We start from the raw sequence: 9,303 nt of genomic DNA on the forward strand, positions 1-9,303 counted from the left end.
CACATGGTGCCTCTTTTCTTGCTTTTAAAACTAAGGAGAACTAAGGCACACCTTCACAGAGCTGTTGGAAAAATGAAATGAGACAGCTGAGGGAGTCTCTTACCCACTCGCCACCCCGTCCCCATCTCTGCCTGGAGGGAGGCAGACCAAGGTTCAAATCCAGGCTCTGCCAGCTCCATGACCTCATCGCCTTATGCCCAAGTCTCTTTATCTACAAAATAGGGCTAATTCTTGTACCAACCTCAAGTATTGAGCATTAAATGAGACATTTTGAGGATTAAATGTGATAATGACTATATATCTTTTGTTTTGGCCTCACCGCACAGCTTTTGGGATCTCAGTTTCCCAACCAGGGATTAATCCCCAGTTGCAGCAGTGAAAGCCCAGAATCCTAACCACTAGGCAACCAGGGAACTCTCTAAAACTTTTAAATCATAACTACTGTAATGTCAGGCACAAAGCACCACACAGAAGCATATGACAATAGATGTAAATATACTACGTCCACCTGCCCTTTCCATCTCAGCACAGATATCTGCCTTTCAAGGTGGCCTTTCCGGACCCTCACCATAGGTCAGGTGTCCCAGTTACATTCCCTTCCAAGTCCCCCTTCATCCGCTCCTTCTACAGCCCTCCTCACCCATGTAACCACCCCAGATGTGTGTCTCCCCCCATCAGACTGTGCACTCACTGTGTGCCAGGCCCCGTGCTGGCCCTGGGCACCCAGAGGTAAATTGCATTCTGGCTCTGTCCTCTAAGGGGACCCAGCCTGGAGGGTAGGGATAGATGTTTACAGAGAGCAAAAAATCACTATGAGAATATTATAAGAATTACAAAGGCTCATGTGGACACAGTGCTGGCATGCCACCTGACACATAGTGGGTACACATCAAAACTGTAATTACATAAAACGATGCTACTTAACAGTAGAAAGACCTGGAGTCAAATGCTGGCTCTGCCACTTACTTGCTGTGTAACCTTGGGCGAGGCACCTTCCCTGGACCACAATTTCTCATTTGTCAGGGGAGATGATAACATTGAATACCCAACTTAAGGCTTTGGTGGGATTCAAACAAGTTGATACATGTGCAAGCCCTTTCTATCAGAGGTTAACCTTATCAGCTACAAACCATCCTGTCAAGGCTGTTGTGGGGAATATAGCCTTGGACAAAGGCTTTGGTATCAGGCCTGTTCCCAGGACCCAGCCTGGACATCCCCTTGCTTTGCGACCTATGGCTGATGGCTCAGCCTCAGTGTCGTCATCTGTAGAGTGAAGATAACAGTACGTACCTCTGAGGACGCCATGAGGAGCCAAGGAGATCACAATGATAAGAGTTAATGTTTGTTGTACAGTTAAACAATGCCAGGCAGGGTTTTTAAGTGATTTTTGTATGTTAACTCATCAACTGTCATTTTTTTTTATGTGAATCATTTTTTTTAAGTCTTTATTGAATTTGTTACAATATTCCTTGTTTTATGTTTTGGTTTTTTGGCCACAGGGCATGTGGGATCTTAGCTCCCCGACCAGGGATCAAACCAGCACCCCCTGCATTAGAAGGCAAAATCTTAACCACTGGACCGCCAGGGAAGTCCCTCATCTACTGTCATTTTACAGCTGGGAAAATTGAGGGAGGGAGATTTTAAGACCTTGCCCATGGTCACACAGCTGGGAAGCGTTGCTGGGAAATAATCCTGGTGGTCTGGCTGGCACCAGAGCCCAAGGTCCTAACTACCCTGCATCACTGTCTCCCCTGAACCTGCTTAAAGAGCGTAGAAATTGCACATAGTCAGGCCTCAGCCAACAGTAGCCATGATTATGATTCTCTTAATATATGTGTCGATATCATCACGATCTTAATTACTCATCAATCCCTCCTCAGAGCAGAGCAAGCTGAAGCGCTTTGGGCCTGAGTGGGTGCCAGCTGAGAGCTGCCGCCATGATCCCAAAATGCGGGCAAAGCTTTATTTCCTTGTCACACACAATGAGAGGCAGTGCACAGGGCGGTAGGGCGGGTGCGGCAGGTGGGGCAAGCCCCAGTGTTGGACCTGGGTGAGCACGGATGTCACAGGTGGCCCTCTTTGTCCAGCCTGCACTGGACACCCACCTGGCTCCCAGAACAGGGTAGGGCCAGGCTGAAGAGGCCGGGGCAGACACTGGGCCTTTTGTGTCCTACTCCCCACGCAGCCCAGCCCAGAAACCCATCCCCACCCCTGCCCCAGGCTGGGCGCAAGGTGTGCAGTGCCCTCCTGGGAGAGGAAAGAATTCAGACTGGAGTTGGGAGTCCGGCCAGTATCCTGGCTCCACTGCCTTCTGGCTGAGGGTCCTTGGGCTAGTCCCTCCCTGCTCTAGACCTGATTTCTTCATCTCCAAAGTGAGGCAGAGAGAGCTAGACTCAGTACAGGTAGGGTTTAGGGAAGGGGGAGGAAGGGCAAGTAGGGGTCCTGAGGGGCCTGCCACAAGGGGACAGGGCAGGGGCCTGACCACCCTTCTGTTGGGTGCATACAGGGTTAGGGTTTTTCATCCCCTCCTCAGACAGGCCCAGATCACCCTCAGCCCCAACACACACCCCCAACCTGCAGCACACACACAGGCACCACCTTGAACACCTGTGTTCGTCTGAACTCTCATCCCTGTGTGAACACACAGACTTACACACACCCTTGAACAAAGACATGCATGCCTGATCACAAACACACACACACCCTTGATCACAGACACAAGCAGACACACACTCCTAATCATAGACACACATGGACAAACACCCCTGAACACAGACTCACACGCGGACACACACACCTGATCACAGACACACATCTCAAGGAAGACAAAGACACCCCCAAATTAACATACACACCGACTACACACACAGATACACTGACGTCAAAACACACCTCACCCCAACCTACACCCACCCCATCTCAGCGCACACCCCATACCCACCCCCACCCCCCCGACCCATCACACACCAGGAAGAAGGGCTTCAGTCCTCATTCGTGGAGGCCACGGCAGGGGGTGGTGGTGGTGCAGAGTGAGCCCCACACGGAGCCCAGGATGGGTGCCTGGAATTGCACCTCCTCTTCCCTTCCCATACTTGGGGAGTCGCTCAGGCTTGAGACCCACACCCCTGCCCAGAGGCCCTCAGCAATGAGCCTAGAGAAAGGAAGGCATCTGGGGGGACCTACCATGTGCCTATCCCTGTGCTGTGTGCTTCCATGCTGTCACAGCTCCTCGACTCTGCCTAACGCAGTGCCAGGCACACGTTAGGGACTTCACATAGAAGCTGAGGAAAGCGTCCAGAGCCCCTAATAGAATAGAGCTCCAGTCTCTGACCTCCCTGCGGGGCGCTTCAACCTTGCGGACCCCATCGGGGCAATGCCGCGGTGTACCGCCAGGGGGCGCCCTCCGCCCGGCCCCTGCGGGGGCTCCGTCACCCCACACCCGGTGTCCCTCTTCCCAATCCCCGCGGTGCCAGGGCGCCCCCCGCCCCGGGAGCTTCACTAGGTCCCCGCGGTGCCCCCGCAGGATGTCTCGGCTCCTCACCCCGCCGGATCCGACCTCAGCTCCGGCTTCCGCCCCCTCCCCAGTCCCCAGGGGCCTCCTCGGACAGCTCTGGGCTGGCAGCCACCCCCTCTGCCCGGAACAGCCCCGAAGCCCACCCCCACCCCAGGCTCCGTGTGAGAAATTCTGAGCCCTTCCCGCAGTGGAGCCCTCTCCCTCGCCTCTTCTCTTGAAGCAAAGACTCTTAAAGGTGCCTGAAGTGAAAGACTGAATTGAACTGAATAAATAGCAACAGCTCCCCTGAGCAGAGCATCCTACGTGCCAGGCACTCTGAGTTACATCCTTCAGTGTTCACAAAACTCTATGAAGTAGGTGTTACCATTACCACCGTTTTACAGATTTAAAATGCTGGAAATTCAGAAAGGTTAAGTAACTTGCCCAAGATCCCAGGAGCAGTAAGTAGCAGCGCAGAGTTCGGGACCAAAGCTCTAAGGACTAGATTCTCAGCCACAGTGAAGGTTCATGCTGACATTTATACCCTCAGTTTTTAAGGACCCATCACCTGCCGGGCACTGTGCTAGGTGTGATATAAAGAAGAACACAGAGACACTGAGTCATAGAGCTTACGGTGGCAGGAAAGAGAGTAAAATAGTCCCTAAACATGCACCTACAGATTCATCATTCATTTGCTCGCTTGCTAAAGATATGTTACTAGGAGCCCTGTGCCCAGCAGCGTGCTGGCAGTGCTGACCTAGGCAGGGAGAGGCCAGCCCCGGGTGGCCCTATTTGCAGGATGGAGGTGAAGGTGTGAGTGGGGACAAACAGACAATTACAGCCCTGTGTGGTGACTCAGCTCTGAAGGACAGAGTTACAGCAGGGTCAGGAGGGAAGAAGGCTAAATGGGAAAGGATCTGAAAAGGAGGGGGCATCTGAGCAGGAGTTTTTGAGGGGAGAGGTGGGGTAGGACCCCAGGCAGAGGGCCCACCCAGCATATAAAGCATGGCTGAGTTTGGTGTATTTGGCTGGCATGAAGCCCAGAGACGGACGGGTCTCAAGTCCTGCACCAGAGAGGTGGGCAGAGACCAGCTTGTGACTGAGTCTCACACACCAGCTTGAGGACCAACTTGCTCAGGGGGGATAGGAAACTCAAAGAAGAGAAGCGATGGGTAAATGTCCCAGATCCCTTTCATGCCTCCCTCATGTGACTCAGAGCCCCCTGATGGGAAGGATGGGCCAGCACTTTGTTGTCTTAAAGGCATCAAAAACTCGACAAGTCCAAATCCCAAATCCCTGCTCGTTTTCCCCCGTCCTCTTCCCAATGACTTTTCCTGTTGCATCGAAGGGCCCCACCATCCACCCAGCTGTGACTCTGCCCCATCTTTGCTCTCCCTCCCCATAGCCAGCCCATCTCCTCTGCCTCCATGCAGTCGGGTGCCCCATCATCTGAGTGACCGCACATTCATCTCTGTCCCCAACTGCCCTGACTCATCTTTTCCAGCTCTGGTGCTCTTGGAATAAAGATACAGGCAAGCTGCCTGGAAAGCCATGGCCATGTCTCCAGCCCCAACTCCCACCATTCTGGCCCTTGCTCTGAGAGCTCCAGTCATACTAGCTACCTTTGAGTCCCTTGGACCTGCTGGGCTCAGGGCCTTTGCACGTGCTGTTACTTCTTTTTCTCCCCCTCCCCCTCCCACTTGCTGAGTTAATTCCCACTCACTTATCTGATCTCTCAGTGACACCTTCCTCCAGGAAGCTGTCCTTTCCCTTGCCTGTGTATATGGTCTCACGTGCACCTTATCACAGACATCATTAGTTTTGAGGCTATTTGACATTTGTATCCCCCACAAGACTCCCAGTTCCATAGGGCAGGAGCCGTCTTATTCACTGGCATCCCCAGTAACCAGCACAGGACATGGCTCTCAGTAAATGCTTTTTAGCAAGAAGAACCTAGTTCTGCTGCTTGCTGGCTGGGTCCCCTTAGGTTAGTCCCTTCTCCTCTCTGAGCTTACACTGCTCGTCCCTAAAATGAAAGGGCCAGGTGGGTGTTCCCAACTCAGGTTGCCTATCAGAATCCCTGAGGGACTTTTTAAAAATGCACAGGTCATCCTCCTCCTCCTCATCATCATTGAATTGGGAGTGGGGAGTAGGTAGAAGTATGGATGTTACAAGAATGAGTGGACCCATACCTATAGAAGCTGGGCAATGAGTACATGGGGGTTCATTATACTTTTCTGTTTACTTCATGGAGGTTTGAAATTTTCCCTAATAAAAAGCGTTGTGTAAAATACACCAACCTGAGCTCCCCTGCAGTGGGGGTATTTTAGAAAAGCTGCTGGTTCTGAGGAAGCTAGTTCTGCAGCACCAGTCTGGCTAGAGGGTCCCCGAGGCTGCTTCCATCTCCAGAGAATCTTCAGTGATTCTCTCCTGCCCACCTGGGTGCTGCCCGCCGGTGGGAAAATCCTGCGCCCTAAGCACACGCTTCTGCCCTCTCCCTGGATCTCCCTGTGGCCTCAAACACATCCAGGTCAGTCGCCTGATCTTCCAACTCAAAAGGTCCCCCCAAACATCAGTCCTCTTCTGGGCGCCCTCTGCCTCTTGAACCTCCAGTCCAGCTGCACAAGACCCCAGGATGGGCCTGAATTGTCTAGGTGCCCCCCACCACAGCGCCCGGCATGGTGGAGGGATTGATAGGTGCTGGCTGAATTTCTAGAATTGCAGTGGAAATCTCCTTGTGGCCCCCAAGCTGTGTGATCCTGAGCAGATGACTCCTCCTTGGCTTCCTTCTCTGTGAAATAGAGTGAGCCTCCCTGCCTCGTGATGCCGTGGGAGGGACTTGGTGAGGTAATGAACAGAAAGGCGTGGCACGTTGCACAGCACTTTCACCCCATGCAGAGCTGGACTCTCCTTCCTTGGGGCTCCTGTGAGCCCTGGACTCCCCTCATGGCGGCAGTGGCTGGCTGTTGACATGTCTGTCTCCCAGAGAGCCCGGGAGCCAGAGGGATGGGCTGTTGGCCAAATTATCCCCACGTCCCCAGACCTCAATGCCCAGTACTGGGCCATGGAGAAAGGGAGGGAGAGAGGAGGGGAAAGATGGAAAGGAAAGTATGAAGGGCCCACTGCCCCTCCTAGAGTCTCCAGGGGCCAGAGGGTCCAGGGTGGCTCCTCCCTGGGGCCTCAGCTGGCAGATGAAGCCTGGATGTGTCCACTCCTTCCAGCAGGACACACAGGACACAGCGGCAACACTTCCTCTCCAAGAAGCTGGTTCCATCACGTGAGACTCCAACTGGAGTACAGGGTGGGAAGGGGGGCCTGTAGCCCAGGAAAGAACAGGGAGATCAGAGGCACCTCCCCAAGGCCTCCAGGGCCAAGGTCCAGCTGGTATTCAAGGCTGTCCGTGAGCTGAGCCTGACCCACCTCCCCAGGAGCACCCCAGCCATTAAATTACTCTCCACTCCCCACTGTGCTCTGTACCTTCTTGCCTGTGCCCTGGCTGTGTCCTCGCCCGGACTGCTCACTCTGCTCCCCTTATTCACCCAGTCACCTTTGGTTCATCCAAGATCCCAACTCACATAACGTCTGCTTGGAGTCTCTCCCAACTTCTTGAGGCAATTCCTCACCCCTTCCCTGTGGCTCCCCTCATATTTAGTCAAACCACAAATATAGCATGTATGCATTCTCTCGTGGAATCCTAACAATACCCCCACAAGGTGGATATCATTGGCCCCATTTTACAGATTAAGATACTGAGGTTCAGAGTGGCTAAAGTACCTGGCCAAAATTCTTGCAAGGCAGTGAAGACTGTGGAAGGTCTCTTCCATCTGCCCCAGACCTCCCCACTCTGGGGAAAAGGAGACTTCATAGGATGGGACAGGAGAGGGAACAGTCATGGTCAAAACCTCAGCCCCTGCAAACTTCCTAATGCCAGGCCTGGGTATAGGTCCCAAGAACCAGGAGGCTTTCCATGTTCACAGCAGGTTGGAGCCCAGAAGGTTTTGGTGATGGTCTCTTGGTCCCCTCTGAAGCCAGCATGCAGGGAGGTGGCGACACTGCCCCAGAGTCTCAGGCAGCAATGATAACAGCATCTTCTCCCTCCATCCCATCACCAGGGGACAGAGTGGGCTGCCAACCTGAGCCCAGCCTCAGCCCCGCCTCCACCGAGCACCTGCCTTCCAGTCTGAGTCTCTATTTATTTCTGCTGTCCTTTTGGTGCCACCTTCTCCCTCTCTGAGTGTCACGCTTAACCAGTTCAAAACGACTGTCTCTGTCTCTCTTGCTCTATCTCTCTGTCAAGGTCTCGCTCAGCCTCTGAGTCTGTCCCAGGATCTCCCTTTATCTCTGAGTCTTCTCAATCTCCATCCACCTTTCTCTCCAGCTCATCATCTCTCCACCTGCGGCTTTGACTCTGTCTCTTAACCTGGGTCCCTGTCTCGGTCTCTGTGCCTCTTCACTACTCTGTGGGCTCTTCGCTCTCTTTCCATCTCTCTCTGTCTCTCTGCCTCTCTACCCTGTGTCTTTGTCCCTGCTGTCATCTCTGTCTCTGCCTCTGTGCGTATCTTTGTCACTGCCCCTTTCTGTCTCTCTGTCTCACTCTTTCTCTCCCTCTCTCTCCATCGCCCTGTCTCCGTCCCTCTCTCTTTTTCTGAGTGTCTCAGTCTGTGTGTGCTGCTCTCAGTCTGGACTCAGGGAAGAGCAGTGCCTCCTCCACAGCGCCCCCATCCCTGGCCCAACAGCAGGCCCTGTTTCAGAAGTTGCTCCCATGTAGGGGGTGGGGGATCCTCGGGCATCATTCCAGGGCCTGCTCCGTCTGGGTGGCAGTACTGACAGATGAGATAGGGATCGCACTCAGCTCTGCCCGGGCCTGAGCAAGGGGCACAGCCAGGCTATGCGGGGGCGTCTGGGTGCCTGCAAACGTTTGCATGTGTGCCCGTCTGGGTTTGTGTGCGGGTCTCCCTGTGTGGGGTGGTCTGGGTGTCTGTCTATATTTGTGAGCGTCTGGGCCTGTTTATGCCTGTCAGCAAGATTTGTGTATGTGCGTCTTTGTGTGGGGCTGTCTGGGTGTGAGCACATTACCCTGTGGGTCCATCCATTAGAGCCTCAAGAGTGTACGCATGGGTGTCTGTGGGTCCCCGGGAGCACCTGGAGTCGGGGTGTATCTGTGTGGCTGTCCACAGGCCAGGCCCCCTGCTGGCATTCTCTTACACAGTCCGCAATGAGGTGTAGATTCTGTTTCCCTATGTGACAGGTAGAAAAGTTGAGGCTCTTAACCCCCATGCTTGGATGTGTGACCATGAATGTATCTGCCTGAGGTTGAGAGCTTGGTATCAGGAGACAGACCTGGTTCAAAGCCTGGCTCCTCCACCACTAGCTGCCTGAACCCAGGCACACTGGTTAATCTTGAGCAATCCTGAATTCATTCAGCAAAAATGTACCTATCAAAACCAGACAAAACTGATCCATGGTGTTACAAGTCAGAGTAGGAGCTACCTTGGGAGGGGTTGACAGTGAGGGGGCCCAAGGGAGACTTTGGGGTGCGGTGAATATCCTGTATCTTGATCCAGGTGGTGGTTACACGGGTGTGTTCATTTGGAAAACAGTAATCAAGCTGTTCATTTCAGAAATGCGCCCTTTATGCACATTATACATCAATATAAAAGTTTACAAAAAATTTATTGAGCTCTTATTATTTGCCAGGCATTAAATAGCAATAGAAACAATAGTGTGTGTGTGTGTGTGTGTGTGTGTGTGTTTAACATTTCAGAAAGTGAGTCACTTCAAGCTTTACAGACTCTCATCCCATTCCTGCC

This window comes from Hippopotamus amphibius, chromosome 2 (genome assembly GCF_030028045.1).
Source record: "Hippopotamus amphibius kiboko isolate mHipAmp2 chromosome 2, mHipAmp2.hap2, whole genome shotgun sequence".
Lineage (NCBI taxonomy): Eukaryota > Metazoa > Chordata > Mammalia > Artiodactyla > Hippopotamidae > Hippopotamus > Hippopotamus amphibius.